The 20,274-nt window shown below is 34.7% G+C and overlaps 1 protein-coding gene and 1 long non-coding RNA gene across 2 annotated transcripts in view; one reads left to right on the top strand and one right to left on the bottom strand.

Annotated features, from left to right (window-relative positions):
• LOC126757529 (metabotropic glutamate receptor 2-like) overlaps positions 1-20,274 on the bottom strand; it is a 213,843-nt gene that overhangs the window by 176,660 nt on the left and 16,909 nt on the right. The window contains exon 2 of the mRNA XM_050471511.1: positions 1,930-1,963. The gene's annotated coding sequence lies outside the window, so the exon portion shown is untranslated. The remainder of the gene's footprint in view (positions 1-1,929; positions 1,964-20,274) is intronic.
• Positions 13,932-15,033, top strand: LOC126757534 (uncharacterized). The gene is made up of 2 exons (XR_007666747.1): positions 13,932-14,133; positions 14,221-15,033. It is a non-coding gene; the product is annotated as an uncharacterized LOC126757534 (long non-coding RNA).

Raw genomic sequence — 20,274 nt, 5'->3', positions numbered from 1 at the left:
ATAAAATTCTAACATTTAATTTCAAATATTTTAATATCATACTCATATGTAATATTTACATAAAATATTGCTTGCAAAGTAGTATATCTGCGGCGAGTCATATTTCCTAATAATTTATTGCCTTTACAAAGTTCATATGCAATGTAATATTTTCACAGACACTTTAGCCATACCACAGCAATTTTGTTGCAGTTATTCGTGCATATTAAATTTAGATAAAACTGAAAATATATGGTTACGCCGAAGCTATAATATCCTTCTCAAATATAAAATATTTCTTAGAAGAACTGAATTTGGATCGTTTTGTTTGTATGGCAGCTATATGCTATAGTGACTCGTTCTGAATAATTTTTTTGCAGATTGTAGAGTTGCATTGGAAAATTATCTGTGCCAAATTTCGTGACGATATCTCATCAAACAAACACATTTTCCACACATGCACCTGATTCCGATGGTTCAGCTTGTATGACAGCTATGTGCTACAGTGTTCCGATCAGAATAATTTCTTCGCAAATTGCGTGATTATCTTAGATAATAATCCCTGTGAAATTTTAGGAAGATATCTTACCAACTAAAAAAGTTGCCCATACAAGAACTGAATTTTAATGGTTCAGTTTGTATGACAACCATTTCTTTAGTGATCTGCCCTGTAAGAAGCAGGAAAGATATTGCGCTCTTACTTTTAAAAAACGACTAGATTTTGTTGAGAAATAAAGAAATAACTAAGTATACAAAAAACACTAGAAACGGAGCAAACTGTTAAGCAACAGATGAGAAGACACACTCGCAAGCCAGAAACTCGCTGCAGGCACAGAAACTTTGTCTATCTGTTATAAACCAGTAAAAGTGGATAAGATAATCCAACTGTAACTCTTAGTATTGGTTTCAAACTAACTGCAGTTTAGACAAGTTTACATTTACCTACTGTGGAAAGGCAAAAAATGCTAATAACCATAACTGTTGATCAGATAAAACTCGCCACATCCAAAGTTCCCGACGCCTGCGGCCTTTTGCGGGTCACGCACAGAACATGCAGTTATAGCAAGCAACAAAAACACAGTGGAGTGCTGGCAAACAAACAGTTAAACGACGAATAGCACTAAATCAGCGCGCGGGAAATTACTTTTTGCTTTTCTCCAACCGACTCAACGAAAAAGAGTAAAGTTCATGTTGCGAAGAAAGTTGAAAATATGTCAATAACTAGAAATTACTTTAGCTTAGTTTGAGCATATTTTAAATTGGCCCACACCGCACAGCTACATGGACTCTATGTCTGTAAGAAGCGGTTGTGGCACGTTGAAGGTGTGTTGACTGCAGCCACTTGTCAGTCAATGATGCACGTATTTATACAGTGAGAGCAACGCAAATAGAAGAGTTAGAAGTGCAAAAGTGTATGTGTGTGTGTGATCAACAGGTATTTTCCCACACACCAACACGCGTATACATAGCTTTGTTGTCCTCACTGATGGCTGTAAAGTTTCAGTTTTTTCTGGCAAAAGTTTGTTTTACAATTTTGCTTCTTACTGTTTATGACTCACGGATTTAGTAATCCCGACAAGCAAACAATAAATATCGAACTTTAAATGTTTTTTACAGCACAAAGACAAAAGTCTTCTTTTGCACTTAAAACTTTTTGCGACAATTTGGGATGACTTTGTGCACAGTAGCAAGGCAAACTACAATTTATTTAACGTTTCAGGCGGGAAAGGAAAGTTTTACCACTTTCTGTTAGTACTTTTGCTTTCACGAATTTATTGTAAACATAAAAAAGAGTTCCTATAAGCTCGCAGTTTAAATTATTTTGCATTTTCTTTATGTTTTTCCATTCGCCATTTTTTGCGATTCGCTCATTAATGCTTTAGCAGCAACTTAACAATCGCTCCAGTTAAGGTTTCAAGGTAAAAGTTTTACCTTTTCTTAATCACTCACCTTAAACAGCTTTCGCGAACGCTGAGTGCCCGCGCTGCAAATAAAAACGAAAACAATGGATAATTAACTCTTTTACGTACTTTTTATTATTTTCAAATGGAAAAGTTGTTGCGCAAGTAGACAAGTGAACTTAAGTACTTGTTTAAGTGATTAGTAGAACGTTTTTCGGTTAACGAAAAATAAAATGGTAAATACACAAATGCAAGCAAAGAACATACATATTAGCAGCAGTTTACTGACACACAAGGTTGAAGAGAATTGGTTGTTTGATTGCTTTAATCTTACTTTACATATATTCAATTTTAATTATATTATATATTTTAAATAAATTTTAATTTCATCTGAAATTTAATTTTAGTTTCATTTTTATTTTTAAATTTAATTCCAAATTTAATTTTAATTTTAAGTACTTTAATTATAATTTAAGTTTAAATTGAAATTTAATTTAAATTATAAATTTAATTTAATTTTTAAATTAATTTTAATTATTTTAATTTTAACTTTAAAATCAATTTTAATTAGTTTTAATTAGTTTATTTTCGCATAATTATAGCACTGGTTCAATAGAAGAATTTGCTGCTTGAATATTTTAATTCTAAACATAATATACGATTTATTTTTAAATTTAATGCTAATTTTATTCAATTTAAATTTTAATTTTAATTTATTTAATCTTAGTTTCAATTCAAAGTTTTTTTTTTGACATTTTCTTTATTTAAGGTTTCATTTTAATTACAACATTTATTTTAAGTTTAATTTTAATTCAATTCTTAATTTTAATTTTTATTTTCTTTATTTAAGGTTTAATTTAAAATACAACATTTATTTTAAGTTTAATTTTAATTCAATTCTTAATTTTAATTTAGTTTTACTTTAATTTTAACTTTAGTTTAAGATTTTATTTTAGTTCCAATTTTAAATTTTAATCATGGTTTTTATTTAAATTTTTCTTTTAATTTTAATCTTAATTTGATTCGTAATTTTAGTTTTAATTTTCATTTCAATTCAACTTTTAATTGATTTGATTTTGATTTTGATGTTTCAGTTTTATTTTTAATTTACGGTTTAATTTTCATTGCAACAATCATTTTGAGTTTAATTTTTACCAAATTATTAAATTTATATTATTGTCAACTTTAATTTTAGTTCCAATTTTTATTTTAATTTTTCGCTTTAATTGAAGTTTTACTTTTAATTTTTATTTTTATTTAATTTATAACTTTAATTTTTATATCAATTATAACTTTAATTTCAAGTCATTAAATTTTAATATCAGTGTTTATTTTCATACTCATCTTAATAATAATTTTGATTTTAATTATTTTTAATTTAATTTATTTACTTTTAGCTTTAATTTTAGTTTGGTTAAATTGCATTTTTAAATTTCATGTTCTTTTATTTGATTTTTAATTTAAGTTTTAATTTTAATTACAATTATAACTTAAGTTTAATTTTTATTTAAGTGCTAACTTTAATTTAATTTTAACTTTTATTTAGTTCCCATATCATTTTTATTTTTGGTTTTAATTTAAGTTTTACTTTACATTATAATTTTAATTTAATTTGTGTTTATTTGATTTTTAATTTTAGTTTTAATTAACTTTAATTTCAAGTTTAATTTTAATACTATTTTCAGTTCTGTTTTTTTATTATTTTTTTTTTAATTTTAAGTTTAATATAAATTTTAATTTAATGTTAATTTTAAATTTAATTTTAATCTTAATTTCCGATTTTATTTTAATTATATTTGTATTCTAATTTTGAGCTTATTATTATATATTAATTTTATTTTAATTAATTAATTTTTTCAATTTTAATTTAATTTCATAATAATTCTCAGCACACTGAACTCACAGTGAAACCGAGTAATCCATTACACAAATTTTATTCAAATTTCAAAACCTTTCTGAAGGGAAAATATGCACCGCTTCCCTTACGTTCTTCTCACAAAAATCATATTTGTCTTTTGGCTTCACGCTTGCAGAACTTTTCTCATTGTCACCCATCAGCAGCTGACAAACTTCAGCCATTATTTGCAATAATGTTCATGAAACAAAAGCGACAAAAAGTAATAAGCATAATGGCTTAATACATGTACATATGTATGTGTGTGTGTGCATGACACGCAGCTTAGCACCAGCAATATTAGCTTTAGAGATTATTGGCGCCCTGACTGGCATATATAAATTTTTAATTAGCATATGTATGTGGTGTTGACGAGAGAAAATTTTAGCAAAGTGACGCGCGGTTAAAGCCCTTCACGTCGTCACACACACACATACGCAACCAGCAATATGTGGAAATAATCGAAATTATGTGAACATGTGTGCAGGTAATAAAATATTTATAAGCAATCTTTTGTAGCTGCTTGCCATTGTTTATGAAAGTGAGCGACTTTTGCTTACTACTTTTATATATGAAGACTTGCGTATATGTACGTGTGTATGGAAACCAGCTGTGTCTTCCAGTATGATCATAAGTATCGCGTTTCGGTTTTGGTCTAGCGCGTACGCCTAAATGTATGCTTTGAAAAAATACCTCATAGAAATATAAACGAGCAGGCTAGATATGTGTGTTCGTAAACGTGAAAGGAGACAACGCCAGCCTTCGCATTCACTTTGGCACTCACTTATCTGTTTACTTTCACTTTTCCCGTTCAGCGGCGAAAAAGTCGCATAAAAATGCAGAACTTTGACTCTTGACTTACTCGCTGGCGCATATAAATATGTGACTGCTTGCTGAGTGAGCAAATATAATCCGTGTTTGACTAATGCAAACACACCAGCAGACACCAACACGCACACACACACACACGCAAACAGGGGAAACAGTTGCGCATCGCAGTGAACTTGAATTATTCTATGCGCGTGTATATATACAGTTATTTGTATTTTATATACATACTATTTTGGTGGCAATATGCTAACAGATTCTTTATGTAGTTAAGTACAGTAAAGTGATATACTTGAAGAGTCTACTAGCGGATTCAGCAAAGATCTATGTAGTATGCTTGTATAATATATGCAATTCGATATTTGTTGACACAGGGTGACGCATATGCGCATTTTACTTAAATTAAAATCTTACTTCTGCCACAAAATACCCAAAAAGTATGCTGCGAAACAACACTTGGCATTTCTGTAACTTCGGTCTATATTTCCTATTCGCCTGCATAAAATGCTCAACTGAAATGTCACCGGACTGATAATAGACTTAAATGCATATAATTGTTAGTTAGTTCTAATCTTCAAAAGGCGCGTGAATAAACTTGACAGCTGTCGAATCGTTAGTTTGTGAATTGTATCATTTTGAGTGAGAATACTTTTGTTATTAAGAAAAATATGTATAAAAAGGAATTTCGCCCGTTGATAAGGGACAAAATACAGTTGAAGCAAAAGCTTGGCTTGATGACGAGTTTTCAGACACTGTCTCAGGAAAATTAACCATCAAATATTGGTATCTTCACTTTAGACGTGGTGAAATGAGCACCGAAGACAGTGAACAAGGTGGTTGCCCAAAAGAGGTTGTTAGTGACGAAAACATCCAAAAAGTTCACAAAGTAATTTTGGATGACCGTAAAGTGGAGTTGTTGGAGATAGCAGACACTCTAAGGATATCAATTGAATGTGTATATCATATCATTCACGAATATTTCAGTATGAGAAAGCTCTGTGCAAAGTGGGTGCCGCGCGAGCTTCTTTTAATCAAAAACAACGATGAGTTGATGATTCGGAGCAGTGTTTGGAGATGTTCAAGAGTAATAAAGTTTTTGCATCGATATATGATAATGGATGGATGTTGAAGCCATGAATTTCTCCCCGAAGTCCAATCGTCAGTCATCCGAGTAGTGCACCGCGTCACAAGTGAGTGAAAACGATGGCAAAATCCATGAAGTGCGCTTCCAATTGCTTGAGAATTCCATATATCTGCCTTATCAGCGACTATTTCCTGTCATCAGATCTCAAAAGTTTGCTCGCTGGGAAGAAATTTTCGTCGAATGATGAGGTGATCACCGAAACTAAGGTATGTTTTGGTGCAAAGGAAAAATCAAACTACAAAAAAGCATCAAAAAGTTGGAGAGTCGATATAATCAGTGTATCACCCTTGGAGGGAAATATGTTGAATAAAAAAAACGATTTATGCCACAAAAATGTGTTTTCCTATGTTGGGCCGGGGACTTTTCAATTGAACTGTTACATCCGACACATCCAAATGATACTGTTTTCATATTACACACATGCCCAGAATCAACTATGATGGCAGTGACGATTTGGCTTATACTAAAAAGCGCCAAAACAGTCAAAGAAGTGGAGAGCATAAACATCAGACAGCGAGACAACGCAAACACTGCAGCTACGAATAATAATGAACGAGTGCACACACATACATAAATACGCTCTTATAGTCACCGGTGCACATGTGTTAGTTACTCTTTCCATTTCTGCTTTAAGCATATTTACTTTCCTGGTATAAAATGGCGAAATAAAAGCGGGCACCTGATGCGTACGTAATGCATTATGACTAACTTATGCGTACGCCATGCAATAATCGGAAGTACGAGGCGCGCTGAACTTGACTGTTTACTTAGTGGTTACAAAGTTAAAGGCATGCTTGAGCAAACAGCGTCTTGACTGGCACACATAAGTGCAATTATATAACAACACGTAGCGTATAATCGCCCGAACGCGTGTATATGCATGTGCGTGTGTGTGTGTGTATTTATGTGCACTGTTCTTTACTTTGTACTCTTTGTTTAAGTTGCTTGTTAAGTGGCTGTTAGTTTATGAGTGGCCAATAAACTGTAAGTTAAATGGTTATGGCTTTGCCCTCAACCCAGTGAGCATTTGGATGAGGAACGGAAATTTATGGAATTTTATTAAAAAAGTAGTTTACAGTTGTAGTTTTTGTGGCTTAACTATCTATAAGAGTAAATAACAGTCATTCAGTTCACCTGCATGTACAACTTAACTGCTACGCGAAATGGCGCCTAAAAGCGCGCTTCAGCTTTAAAATTGCAGACTCAATATTTTTGTTCAAATAACAATATTTATACTTTCAGGGATCTACAGATTCACATTTCCGCTCTGAGTTTAGTATTTAATAACATTTTTTTAACATTATTTTTTCTGATTATTACTACATTTTTTCCTTCACCTCATGCATTATTTATAAACTCGCCGCCGCTCGGAAAAATTTCAGCATTTCTCAGCTACTCCACGAATTAAATTTTCAATGCAAATTTCAGCGCTCTTTTCTTCAGACATTCTCCACACTTCTTTTAAACACAAACCAAAGATGCCTCAACTAGTTTGCCGCAATTCGCCGCGGCGCAGTCAGTAAACGCTCATAAAGTCAACAAAAGTGAGTGCGAAAGTAAAGTGTTTAAAACGCCGGCGCACTTTCACCAACAAAACCGCCGCGTTTTTCAATAAAAATAATAATAAATTCCGGCTTTCCCGCTGCTGCGCGTCACGCCATCTCCGCCGCCACAACTAAGTCGCGCTGTAATAAAGTCTTCTTCATCACTATAATATTTTCTTCCACTTTTTGTTAGCTGCCTTCGCCAGCAAATATTTTTCCTCACTTTAGTGCTGCATGTAATTGTTTTGGTGCGGCGCTTGCCAACAGCATTTTAGCTGTCATCCTTCAAGCACTGCGCTTGCAGTTGTTTTCGTAGTGTCCTTGGGCAAAAATGTCAACGATTTGTTGGTGTTGTGATATTTCAAAGGAGAATACTTTATGATATTTTGCGCAGTCTTGTGGAAGTTTTAAAGACTAATCTGTTGCTGTAATATGCATTTATTGCAATAAATTGCATGGCTTTGTGGAATTCTTCGAATCGAAGAAGGAAAATATTTTCCCCACAACTAGCTAAATGGAATTTCCAACACGCACTAATAAGGAAATCTCTTACGTATATTCGAACAGCGATGAGCCAACACGCCAAAGCAATATGTTGTAGTCATTGCTATAAATATCGCACAGGCCCTCATTGATGCCACCTTCGCTTGCTTCAAAAGCAGAATCGGTAACTTATCTGTCGGTTATTTTCCAAATGCTGGCTTCGTTGTTGTCTGGCACGGTTTCTTACCAACAATCGCACGAAATGGCGGTTTTCATGTTATTTCAATGTTCGTTAGTATGTGTGTGCAGCAGAAGAGCTATGTGTGGATGTGTGCAACGAAGGAGCATTATAGAATTGAAAGGAATGCCACGCATGGCTGCGTAATTTTATGACTTTACAGCTTAAATTTGTTGCGTATTAACGCGGTTTAAGTTCGAGCGCAAATTCTATAACAGTAATTTCAATTTTGCAGTTTTCTGTGAATTTTCGCGAAAACGTGATGTAGAGAGATACCAATGAAGAGCATCATATGCTGCATATATGAAGATTAGAAAATTTTAAGAATGAATTTTCTGAAACAAATTATCATTAAAGGAATTGCCTAGTCCATTCTCAATTCGAACTCATTTATTTCACGCTTTGACAAATTAAATTTCAATAATTCACAAAACCAATATCTTTGCTCAATATGGCATTGTGCTCTTCAATATTGAAATGTTCTCATTACCAACAACTTCTTCATGAAATCAGGCAACTTATATGCCCATTTTACTTTAGAATTAAATTTAGGTCAAAGTTGTTCACAACAAGTGAGTGATGTATATATGTACATATATCTACGGAGAAAATCTCTCGTGAAAACTCCGAATTTTCTTTGCAATAACTGTGTATTATAAATTATAATTCCAACACCATTTATTTCCGTCATACGATTGAAAATAATTTAATAACTTGAATAAACAACTTACAATTGGCAAAGGCCAGGCAATAAAGCATTTTATTACCGCACAATTATGACTGAAATGAGTTTGTAAATTTTCAAAAGCCAATAAAAACAAACACTGCACGAGTGCGCGCAAAATAAATACAAAGGCACTGAAAAGCGAAAAGTGCTTTACGATGCTAATACAAAAAGCCCCTGTAGGAAATTTTATTCAACATTTTAATTTTATTTTGATTTTTTAAATTTTATTTTAATTTAATTCTCAGTTTAATTTTAATTTTATTTTATTTTAGTTTTAGTTTTAATTTTAATTTTAATTTTAATTTTAATTTTAATTTTAATTTTTGCTTTTAATTTTAATTTAATTAAATTTAATTTAATTTTAATTTTTCATTTTAATTTTTGGTTTTAATTTTAATTTAATTAAATTAAATTTAATTTAAAATTTTAATGTTTGATTTTTAATTTTATTTTTTGCTTTTAATTTTAATTTTAATTATAATTTTAGTTTTAATGTAATTTTAATTTTACCGTTAATTTTAATTTAATTTTTAATTTTACGTTTAATTTTAACTTAATTTTATTTAATTTTAATTTAATTTTATTTAATTTTAATTTTAATTTAATTTAATTTTAATTCAATTTAATTTTAAATTTTAATTTAATTTTTATTTTATTTTCATTCTACTTTTAATTATTTTTTTAATTTAATTTAATACGCTAAATATTAAATTTAATTTTAGTTTTACTTTTAGTTTCAGTTATAAGAAATGCTTTCAGGTTTAGCTAGCTAAAGTCCATCAAAACACATATTATGAAAAGTACACCCATATCCATCATTAAACTTCGGACTCAAACAGCCGAAACACTTCTCAATTGAAGTTCGCGCTTAATTTATCAGCATATTTCTATGTTTGATGTCGAACACAGATTTTCAAATTTCTGTTCAATTTTGCTAACACACCATCACTGCTATGCGCCCCGTCGCCCTCCCAACTGATCTGGGTCTAAAAATGCCCAAACTGAAAAGCGCAAAGCAGGACAAAAGGGCGAAAGCGTAAGTGGGAAAAAGTTTACCTTTTGCACGCAACGAAAAGCAATTTTTCAATTATCCTATTAAAAAGTTTGATTGCGGGGCGAAAGCGCCCACTTTCAGCACCGTTGGCGGCCGTGGCCATAAAGAGCAACAAAGTGCCGAACGAAATGTATGCAAAGCAAAAACGCACGGCAAAGCACACGTAAATGCAAAATGAAATTGGCACACTACAAAAAGCGAGCAATAACCAACTGAATAGATTAAATGAAATGCAGGGAAAAAATATTACTTCAATAAGCTGTGCGCGTGTACTCGTATGCATGCATTAGCTCATAGGAGCCGAGTCTTTTGTATCTCAATAAAATTTGCAAAATATTGTTGAAGCATCATTGAAGCTGATGGCAGCACACAATATTTATTTTCATGCGACAGACAACACATTTGGGAAAACACGGCGAGCCAGGCACTGACAGCACCCTCGTCAACAGCACTCGACACAAAAAAACAGCGTGCAGTAAAAAAAGAGATCTAAGCACTGGACCACCTAGTGGTGCTCGTGTACTCGTTGCTGCAATGTGTGGCTGCTGCTTTTTTAATTTCAAATAAAATTAGTTTTTGCATGACCTAAAATAAATTGCATAGAGCTATCAAGCTTCGATCTCTGCGCTGCGCTACAAATAAATATGAAAAGGAAATATGAAAATTTATCTACCTCTCCTCTGTAGCACACGCCAACAACTACTCGCAACAGCACTGACATCTGCGTAATTGGAGATTCCATAAATACCGAGCAGCGTAAGTGAAAGCAGAGCACTTGCGTGTGCACCCACGCTGAGCGCATAATAATGAAGACGTTCACAAGTAAAGAGCCTGGGACTTGAGACAGCAGACTACCAACTGTGTGGCGTGCTAAATAATATAGTTGAAAATGAGAAAAGTGATTCGCAGAGCATGAAAAGATATGTGGCACGAGGAAGCTTGAAATGGAAGCGGTATTTCAAGAGTTTTTGGGTGAGTATGATTACACTGAAGCGCAGAATAGTTCAGTTATAGGAGTCATATATTAGTTAGGTGCTTTTGAGATTAAGACAATTAGTAGTTTTATGGACCTGTTCTAAGAGACCCCAACTACTTCTTCTCCTTAACTGGCATAGGAACCACTTACGTTGTTATAGCCGTGTTAACGACAGAGCGCCAGTCGTTTCTTCTTTTGCAATGTGGCGCCAATTGGAGATTCTAAACGAAGCCGCGTCGTTCTTCACCTGGTCTTTCAAACGCAGTGGAGGTCTCTTAGTCCCCTTCACTTAAGAGAGGCCAGAAACGATTATTTTACATATGGCCCAAGCAACTCACGACTTCCGGTTTTAGACCAAGTATCCTCTGGGTAGGCAAAAACATGCGTTTGAAGGCGAGCTAAAGTGAGAAGACACCACATCCTCTCCACAGGGATGTTCGTTGGATGTAGGACCCGCGACGAAAAAAACACAATGAAAAGGAAACAACAGCCTCGGATAGTTATAAGCCTCTTGGTCATTTATTTATTCCAACTAATGCTGGAATGAAAATGGAAGCAAAGAAAAATTCTCTTGGATTATGGTTGCGTTTGGGTGCTAAACCTTGTTGCATTCAATGTCTCAACGCCCACATGTTTCTCTTATTATTGACGCGTTTTCCCAGGCAGAGCTCAACTTCATAAACCAAACCATATCATACGGTCTTTCAAAGGCACATATCGAAGCAATAATCAAAACAGGCAGAAAAGCGTCATGTAAAAAAGCGGAAACACGCAGCAAATTCGTTAAGAAAACAAGCGCCCGCTCGTTAATTTACAACCGTGTGCACACGAATCGCATTGCAGGCGAGTATAAGAGCGCACACATACATATGCAAAGCGCGTTTCTTGTTTCCTGCACCGATTGAACTGCGCGCTTCAGTGACGCGCTTTGCTCGTTTGCATCGCCGCCGTTCACTGTCATTCGCTGATTAAGATATGCAATTTTCGCCCGCTGGTTCGTCATGTCAGGGTTAACCTTGAAGTTGTGGCACATAACACGCTGTACACTTCCGTAAAAATAGATAATTGCAAAAAATTTACCTTTGTATGCAGAAGGTCTCGGGAAAACAAGCGCGCAGTGAAGCGCAGTAGTACAGAGTAAATTACAAGTGCGGGTTTGACGCATCTGGAAAGCGGAAAATAACCACCAAATATGTTGAAAGGATTATTTCCCAGAAGCATTTGCAAATGTTATGATTTCATTATCAACTATAATAACGTGATAATGACTTAATAGTTTCAAGTAATTAAAGCTGTTCCATATCACACCACTCTATTAGAGCGGGTTGATTTACAGAGAGCCAAAAACCGTGCTCCATATTTTCCTAAAAGAACACAAAACAAATGTTTTAAACGAAAAAAAATGTTGAATGTAAATTTTGGATGCAGTAACCCGTAGTCGAAAAAGTCTTTTCGTATTTCTAATCAAACTTCAACTTATTTCTTTTATATTTTTAACCAAATAAGTAAACAACTATGTACAATTTTGGTCGACCACTCTTTGCCATTTTTCCGCTGGAGTCATTTTTCTATCAGTGCAAATGGAAATTTCGAAATTTCCAGAACGGAAGTGAGCGAACCATTGTTTTGCTACACGAACTGATACAGAATCGCCTCCGTAAACAACGCAAATTTCATTGGTGGCTGCGTGGCATTGTTCCCCTTTTTATACAAAAATTTCAAAATATAGCGAATTTCTTCATTATTTTCATTCATTTTTGAACAGCTGTAACTTTTTTTCAACTTCCCCGAATTTAATTTTTTTTTGGCTAAATGAAGTTTAAAATCTCGCCTTTTCAAGACTATATGGTACATATGACACAATTTGATTGGTATCACTGTAGATATGTAGGACTGCAGCCATACTTATTGACAAAATACGAAAAGACTTTTTCGACTATCTAACTTACAGATATTAGAACGGATATGAGCCAAAGAGCGGAAACACGGCGTATGTGAGAATGTTCTACGGATTATTTTGTACAGCCTTGCTTAAGCGACTAAGCGTCTAAAATCGGTTTCGAGTCAGCGATTTTTAATGCGAAGAAGAGATATCATAACAATTTGGTTGTCAGTTTTTGAGATATCCGCATGAAATTCAATATGTGAGTGTGTTTTGATATGTTCTTAATTATTTGCCTAATTCAGTCAAATAGAACAACTATAACACATACCTCCAATACCGATTATTCAAATTTTTGAAATTTCGCTTTAAAAATCGCTGGTTCGTAACCGCTTTCACACCCATATATACATACGTAAGTATAAGTCTCTTAAGCAAAGTTGTTCAGCATGATCAGTAGAAAATCTCCCACACTCCTAAACTTATGGAAAAAATCGACCCACCCTAATACATACACTAATTTATCAAAATTCCTCTTATGCAGAGTTCTACGAAACTTGTTAATTACATTTCCATTACAAAATGTTGCATCGCACACATACACGCTCCTCCTTTACGCTGTCGCGCAAATTTCATTACAATATGCTGCACATGGAAGCGAGAAAAATTGCATTTCCGCATTTCAATTTTATTTCGTTTGTAATTTAATTCATATTTTTTGCCTTTCAGCTCTGCCTCATCTTCATTTTCTTTTATTACGTAACTCCGGCGGAGCGTCAGCATTTCATTAGAGATATTAAAAAGAAAATTAAAAGCAAATCACTTACCGATACACGCACGTGATATGCTTTGATGGTACTCTTCAGCTGGCAAAGTGCATTGCAATTGCACTTGTCTCACCCACTGACGCACCGACCTGCCGACAAAAGCACACACACTTCAATTATGCGACTTAAGCTGAGATTTATTGGAGCTCGGATGTTGCAATTCCGCAGCAGCGTGTAATGCCAGCGATCTGCTGCCAACTCAAAGTAGATTATTTATATAAATTGCGGTGGAGGAATGTGTGTGGCTGGCAGGTAAGCCGGCAATAAAAAGGTTCTGTGGTGTTTTCGCATGCTTTTGCAATTGTTGTTTCCACAAACATTCGTGACTACTTTTCTTGGTATAGCAGGTAGGGTACCACATGTACATGTGTTTGTATGTATGTTGTTTTCATTGTGTTGCAGCGTGAGTTCAAGTGCAATGCGTAATCTCGATATACTTGTATATTTCAACAGCGTAAACCGCAAGCGTAATCAAACTAGACTCAAGTCAGCGTTGCGTGCAGGGAATGGAAAGCATTTATATGCGTTCGTAGCTGAATTTCCGCTCGCTTTTAGAAATTTGCTGTAGATTTCGGGCGGATAACAAAGGTTGCTAGATTGTAAATGGAAAGCTACCCAAAAATACACATGAATGCACTAAAGCTATTTAATTTCAGGTATCTATGCTGGTATTAAATTTCATTTTGCTTAAATTTAATTTTTATTTCAAAAAAAATTTCGTTTTATGATTTTTGTAAATAAAGATCTGCACCCAAGCAACAAAGCAACGGAAAATTGCCAACTCATACAAACCGCAGCAAACAATGCCAGCAGCTGAAATACCAACACTCATAAGACTGACAAGCTGATTGACACTGACTTAGTCATTCCAACAGCTGACACACGCACATACAAGTGTCACGCCAAGGTTTCTCGTACGTGCTCTTCGTTTGCATGTGCGTAAACACACAAATGGTGATGGCACCATAAACACAAATATTCCCAAGGAAACCGTAACATGACAGTTTATATTTCCACAATCTGTCTGAATCAACGTCTAACTTTACATCACGTACTTTTCCTGGCATTCTTACTTGAATGTGTGCCAAGCTGACTTGTGATCTGTTTACAGCTCGGTTGCAGTTATGACTACCGACTACTTGCTTGACAATGTAACTGATAGCTAACACTTTTCTGAAAGCTTGCTTTGTCATATGTGTGAACATTGACTCCTGTCAGGTTTATACCACTAGATTGCTAGCAACTTAAGTTTGTGCTTATGAGTGGGTATGACCCTGCGTATAAGTAATATTTGACGTGCTTTTTTGCAGGGAAAGGATTTGGGTGGACTGGCAAGAGAACCACTTCGTGTATAAGTTGAATAGCAAGTACTTCTGAAAAATAAATATTTGAGGATTTAAATCTAAAAACACGCAGTTAAGGCCGAGAGACGGGCTTTTGGTTTTATTCTGCTAAACATGCCAGCTTTTTGTCATATTTTTAATCTATATTCAAAGCTGTAGTTACAGTCCATTTAAATTGAAAATTATACGAAAAATATACGCACTACAGCAGCACAGTTGGTATTTTATCTATGAGTTGCGATTCAATTTCAAACCGAACTACTTATTTAAATTTATTGTTATATAAGGCGTATGAAATCTCACGTTTTATTTTACCTCTCCAACCATTGAAGCGTGTCTTGGCTACAAAACTGCACATAAAAGGCAGCTGGCGCGCGGACTCTGTCTTAAACGGCAGTTCTTTATCTCTGCAGAAAGCGTGTAAGCCACAGTCCATAAATTTTCGCGAAGGCATATGTAATCTTTTAGTGTATATTTTATGTATCATTCGTTTAAGAATAATAGCTGCGGCGCTGCCAACGGGTAGAAGGCAAATGCAGACATGTAAGGGAAAGCGCATAAGTGCATCCGTGTCCATAGACATTTCTCGCATGCGCGATTTTGCAGAAAAAAATCGAGTGCATTACAAGCTCACAGCCTCACGTATGGTAATCGGATAGAGCCTTAAAACTTTCAAAATCGCTGTAAAGCCACAAAAGCATGCTTGCCTGAAGGCTGAAAGATATATTGTCCAAATTTGTATTAGTACAGATATGTAAGTCAGGAAGAAAGTTAGGCATGAAAGTGGTTTCGCACCGCAAGAATTTCATAAAAATTTTAAGCTGTAGTTGAAACAGTTTCGCTCTTCGGCTATTATATAAATAGTATTTCATTATACGGTGAGTTAAAAATTCGTTTTCATACCAGTATAAAGTCTTCTACATATTTTTCCCAACTTAATACCGACTTTAATCTACAAACTCGAGTTTTTTGGAGTTTTTAAGGAATTCAGAGTCCAGTTGCTCAATCTTTTAGGCATATCTTCCAACAGTTAGAAAAATTTTTCACCTTTAGAGATATTTTTGTTGGAGAAAAATTTGTAAAAGACCAATTTGGGAGCATAAAGTGTCGAATAAACTGAATTTGGTTATCTGCAAAAGATATAATTGAAACGAAAAAGAACGAATAGCCGACCCTTCACAAATACAAATAATTTCATATAAGTACGTGATTTCGTTCAGTTTGTATGGTAGCTATATGCTTTTGTGACTTGATATCGGCGGTTCCGACAAATGAGCAGTTTCTTGCGAAGAAAAGAAGGTGCGCAAAATTTAGGATCGATATCTGAAAAACTGAGAGACAATTCGCTTTTATACGGGCAGACAGATGGACTGATGGACAGACAAAAGGACAATCAGATGGACACGACTTCATCAAATTAGCGCATCATGATCATTTATATACATATATAAATATATTTTGTAGGGTCTCCGATGTGTGGTTCTGGGTGTTACAAATTTCATGGCAAACTGAATATTAAAAAAACATAACATCTATACATTATAGAATAAATAATATAATAACTGTTAAGTTGATCAACCACTGTAAATACACAAAGCACCTTGCACTAGCGAAAGACTTAACCCACCTCTGTAGTGTTCAGCAACAAAGTTTGTCGAGATTTGTTTACGTGCTACAAATGCATTTCAAGCGCATCATTTTTATTAGCACACTTTTAGGGGCGCAAGTGCACGAAATCACGGCATTACTCATTTATTGACACAAATTGCACATTTTATACATTGGTTGTTGTTGTATGTGCGTTTTGCTGCCAATGCCGACCATTTTTGGCATGTTTCGCTCAGTCATTGCCATTTAAGAGGAGATTCGCATTAAGTACACGAGCGTATAGCTTGCAACCAAACCAAGTGTGTGTGCGTGTGTGTTTCATATATATACACACCATACACAATATGGGCGTGCGCAGGTAAGTGTTGGAAGTGTCACTTGTTATGGCATGCCTGATTTTATGACAGCTAATACTGTTGCTTTACATTTGGTTCAACTTTCACTGAAATCCTCCATCTGGCTGCGAGGAAGCTTTTGGCACTGCCAGTAAAATGTTGCTCTTTTTTGAAAGTATTGCAGTTTAGTACAAGAGATGTGTCTAGTGTTAGTTAGTAGTAAATGTTTTGGCAATAAAAAAAGAATTCAGCCAACAACAACAAACAGCCACAGCAGCAAATAGTATTGGCAGTCGAAAAAGGTTTTTGTATTTTGTCCATAGATGTCATTGGAATCGTATATCTCCAGTGCTACCAATCACGTTGTGTCAAACCATATGGTGTTGGAAAGGTGAGATTTTAAGTTGGAGAAGTTGGAAAAAAGTTACAGCTGTTCAAAAATGATTGAAAATAATGAAGAAATTCACTATATTTTGAAATTTTTGTATAAAAAGCGGAAAAAATCAACTCAGTTGAACAATTCCAGCAAAAATCAGCGAATTTTGTTCGAATTTTAATTTATATTGCTGCCCGCGCTACAGCTGTGAACGCTTACGCCGCAGGCAACGCTTAAAATTCAATTATCTGCGCCGAGCTTAGTCTCTTTGGCATACTCAATTGAAGCGACCACAATCAAATTGTTTCATCAACAACAACAAAATCGAATTACCTAATTACGCTGCGAAATTTTACTACTGGAGCTTTGTACGCGGCTGATCGGCGGCTAATGCATTCAGTCATATTATTTCCAATATTTAAGCGGCAGCAGTTGGTGCGCTATCATATGCTCATTATTACGCAGATTCTACTGCATTGCAGCTGCAGTCACAGTGTTTACAAAAATTGTACGGAAATACAAAATTCAAATTTCCTTCCTTTATTAAGAGAACTTTTTCCGTCTTTTTTCAACTTGACCTTCATTTATTTTTCTAGTCTTCAAGCTAATAAAAAACAATATTGCTACAAATTATTATTTGTTAAAATCATCCAAACTTGTAGAAATGCTTTCGTCAGCTGTTCGCTGTTTAAAAATACTGCAAAATTTGTAGTGCGAGTCATACTTTTACTAATGAGTGTCATCGAGTGCTTGCCACAGTCGAAATGTGATCACTGCTCTAACTGCATTAAAACTATACTAACTGCCAAACCAACACCCTCATATATATGTGTGCACTAATCGGCAGTTACCAGCTGCGGAAATTGAAAATTTACATTAACTTCCCACATGACATTAGTCGGTTTCGTGGCTGCCAAATTTACATTAACGCGAATATTTCCTTTAATATCCTTTTTCCTGTGCAAGCGAAGAGCAAATTTAAAACAGATAACCGAAAGTTGGCTAGACTTGATTCTCATGCTCAAAAGAGTGGCTTTAAGTTCTAAGATAATTAATACAAAATAACATTAACTTACGCAGTACCGAATCGATAATACCCATCACAAGAACATAGCATGGAAGGTATAAAAACATCTTCAACCTGATTTCGATCGAACAGTTTGTATAGCTTTTTGCTATAATAGTCGAATCTAAACAGTATACTTAAGTTTGTAGAGCTGCCTTAAATACAGGGTGTCTCAAAATTAACGTAAATCGACAGCTGATGGCTTAGGCTTAGTCAAAAAGGGGGCGAACTGTCCGTAGCTGTTCCAAAGTTAAAAGTTATAAATTATTTCCATCATCAGTACACTCCGCGAAGAAAAGGATTTTGAACAAAATTATATAGTTACCGCCGGACTGCCAAGTCAAGCATTAGCAAAGACACATACCCTAGCAGTCAATATCAAATAAGCTTAGACACATTCCCTAACGATCAGAAACTTAGCACAATTATATACTTATAAAAGAAACGTATTCCATTTAAACAACATTTTTGCACAATATTCACAACTTAGTAACAGATTGATAATATGAAAGTTAAAGGTACCTGTACATAAAATATTTACTAGTATAAATTTCGCATTTCTTGCTAAAACTTACTACAAACTATAATGTAAGTCTCAGTCTAAGCCTTTGCCTTTACACTTAAAATATTTTTTCCGCAATTTCTTCAATATTTCGTCTTTTATCCAAACACAATTCCAGCTCCAAAGAGTAAGCACGCATAATCTCCTGGTTTTTTCGTACTGCTACTGATCTACGATTGCTTAAAAAAGATCGCGCTCAGCGGTTCGCTATTGTTCTACTATTTTACTGCTACAACGGATTAAGACTCCATGCACGCAATCGCGCTTTAATGAGGAAGCATGAGTGGCAGTAATTACTATTCGCTGCGTTGTCTTTTTTGTTGTCGCTGGTGTTGTGAGCAACAAAGCGATTTGCATTTGAAATGATTTCCCAGGATTGCTGAGCTATAAATTTTACACACAGAAATGATGAATGGCAAGCGCACAATGGAAAAGAAACAAAGCATTGATGAATGGCGGGCATGGTAATTAAAGTGTTTGTGAAAACGGAAGTGAAATTATAATTATTTTTATATTTTTTCTTCAGCTAAGTAATAGTTAGTATATAATTAATGTAAGTCTGTAAGGTTTGAAAAGTATTTTGAATCACAGAGCCGCTGGAATCATAAATAGTTCGTATTTCGAAAGGAAGGATGAACATGATAGTTATATAAGGGAACAAGTTTGTTCTTTTTTGGACTTAGAACTATGGAAAAATATAACGCCAAAAAAAAATCATTAAAAAGTAAATATTAAAAAAAAGTAATTTTTTGGAACAAAATGTTAAAAAAAAAACTTACTGAAGCTGATAAAAAGCTTAGCTGGCTACAAAAAAGGGTCACTTGAACTGTCACTGTTACTCCATTTCCCTACAAAACTTTAAAAATTCTTGTATACATTGGCACAAATGTTTCGCGTTTCCATTTGCACTGAGTTTCGACAGCACTTTTTCCGCTAAAACCTTGAACTTACGGCGAAAGTCAAATGTTAAAACTGCACTTAATTGCGATTTTGGTTTGTAAATAATTTTACATTTTAAATACCGCAAACACATGCGTACTTACGCACGCACACACACATGCGCGGAGCGACGGGCACATACACCACGTGCTCACTCGCTCTACACCGGGGATCTGGCTCAACGGCAATGTCGCCCCGAGCGTTACGGCGCATATAAATAAAATAACAGCATAAATAATTAATGCACCAGGCGCTGCGCTGAAATGAACCAACATATTTTATGGCTTTGTATACATTTGAACTTTTGTACCCACAGCGACACCGCGCAACAGCAACACAAACAATGAGACATACAAAACAACACTTTTATATGAAAACCACACACATACAGGTAATAGCATTCAAGCGCTTTTGGGTGAGTGTCGGCTGCCAACTAATGGAGCGTGGATTTGGCTTGAAATGTAAAATCAAAGGTCTTTTGGATTTAGAGCATAGACGTGTGGCATAAAGCTGCTTGGTTTTCTGCTAGAGATAATTATATAAAAATATATTAGGTAGTCTTTTCGAA

This window comes from Bactrocera neohumeralis, chromosome 4 (genome assembly GCF_024586455.1).
Source record: "Bactrocera neohumeralis isolate Rockhampton chromosome 4, APGP_CSIRO_Bneo_wtdbg2-racon-allhic-juicebox.fasta_v2, whole genome shotgun sequence".
Lineage (NCBI taxonomy): Eukaryota > Metazoa > Arthropoda > Insecta > Diptera > Tephritidae > Bactrocera > Bactrocera neohumeralis.
The sequence above is the reverse complement of the archived record's forward strand: the minus strand, read 5'-3'. Positions and strand labels throughout refer to the sequence as shown.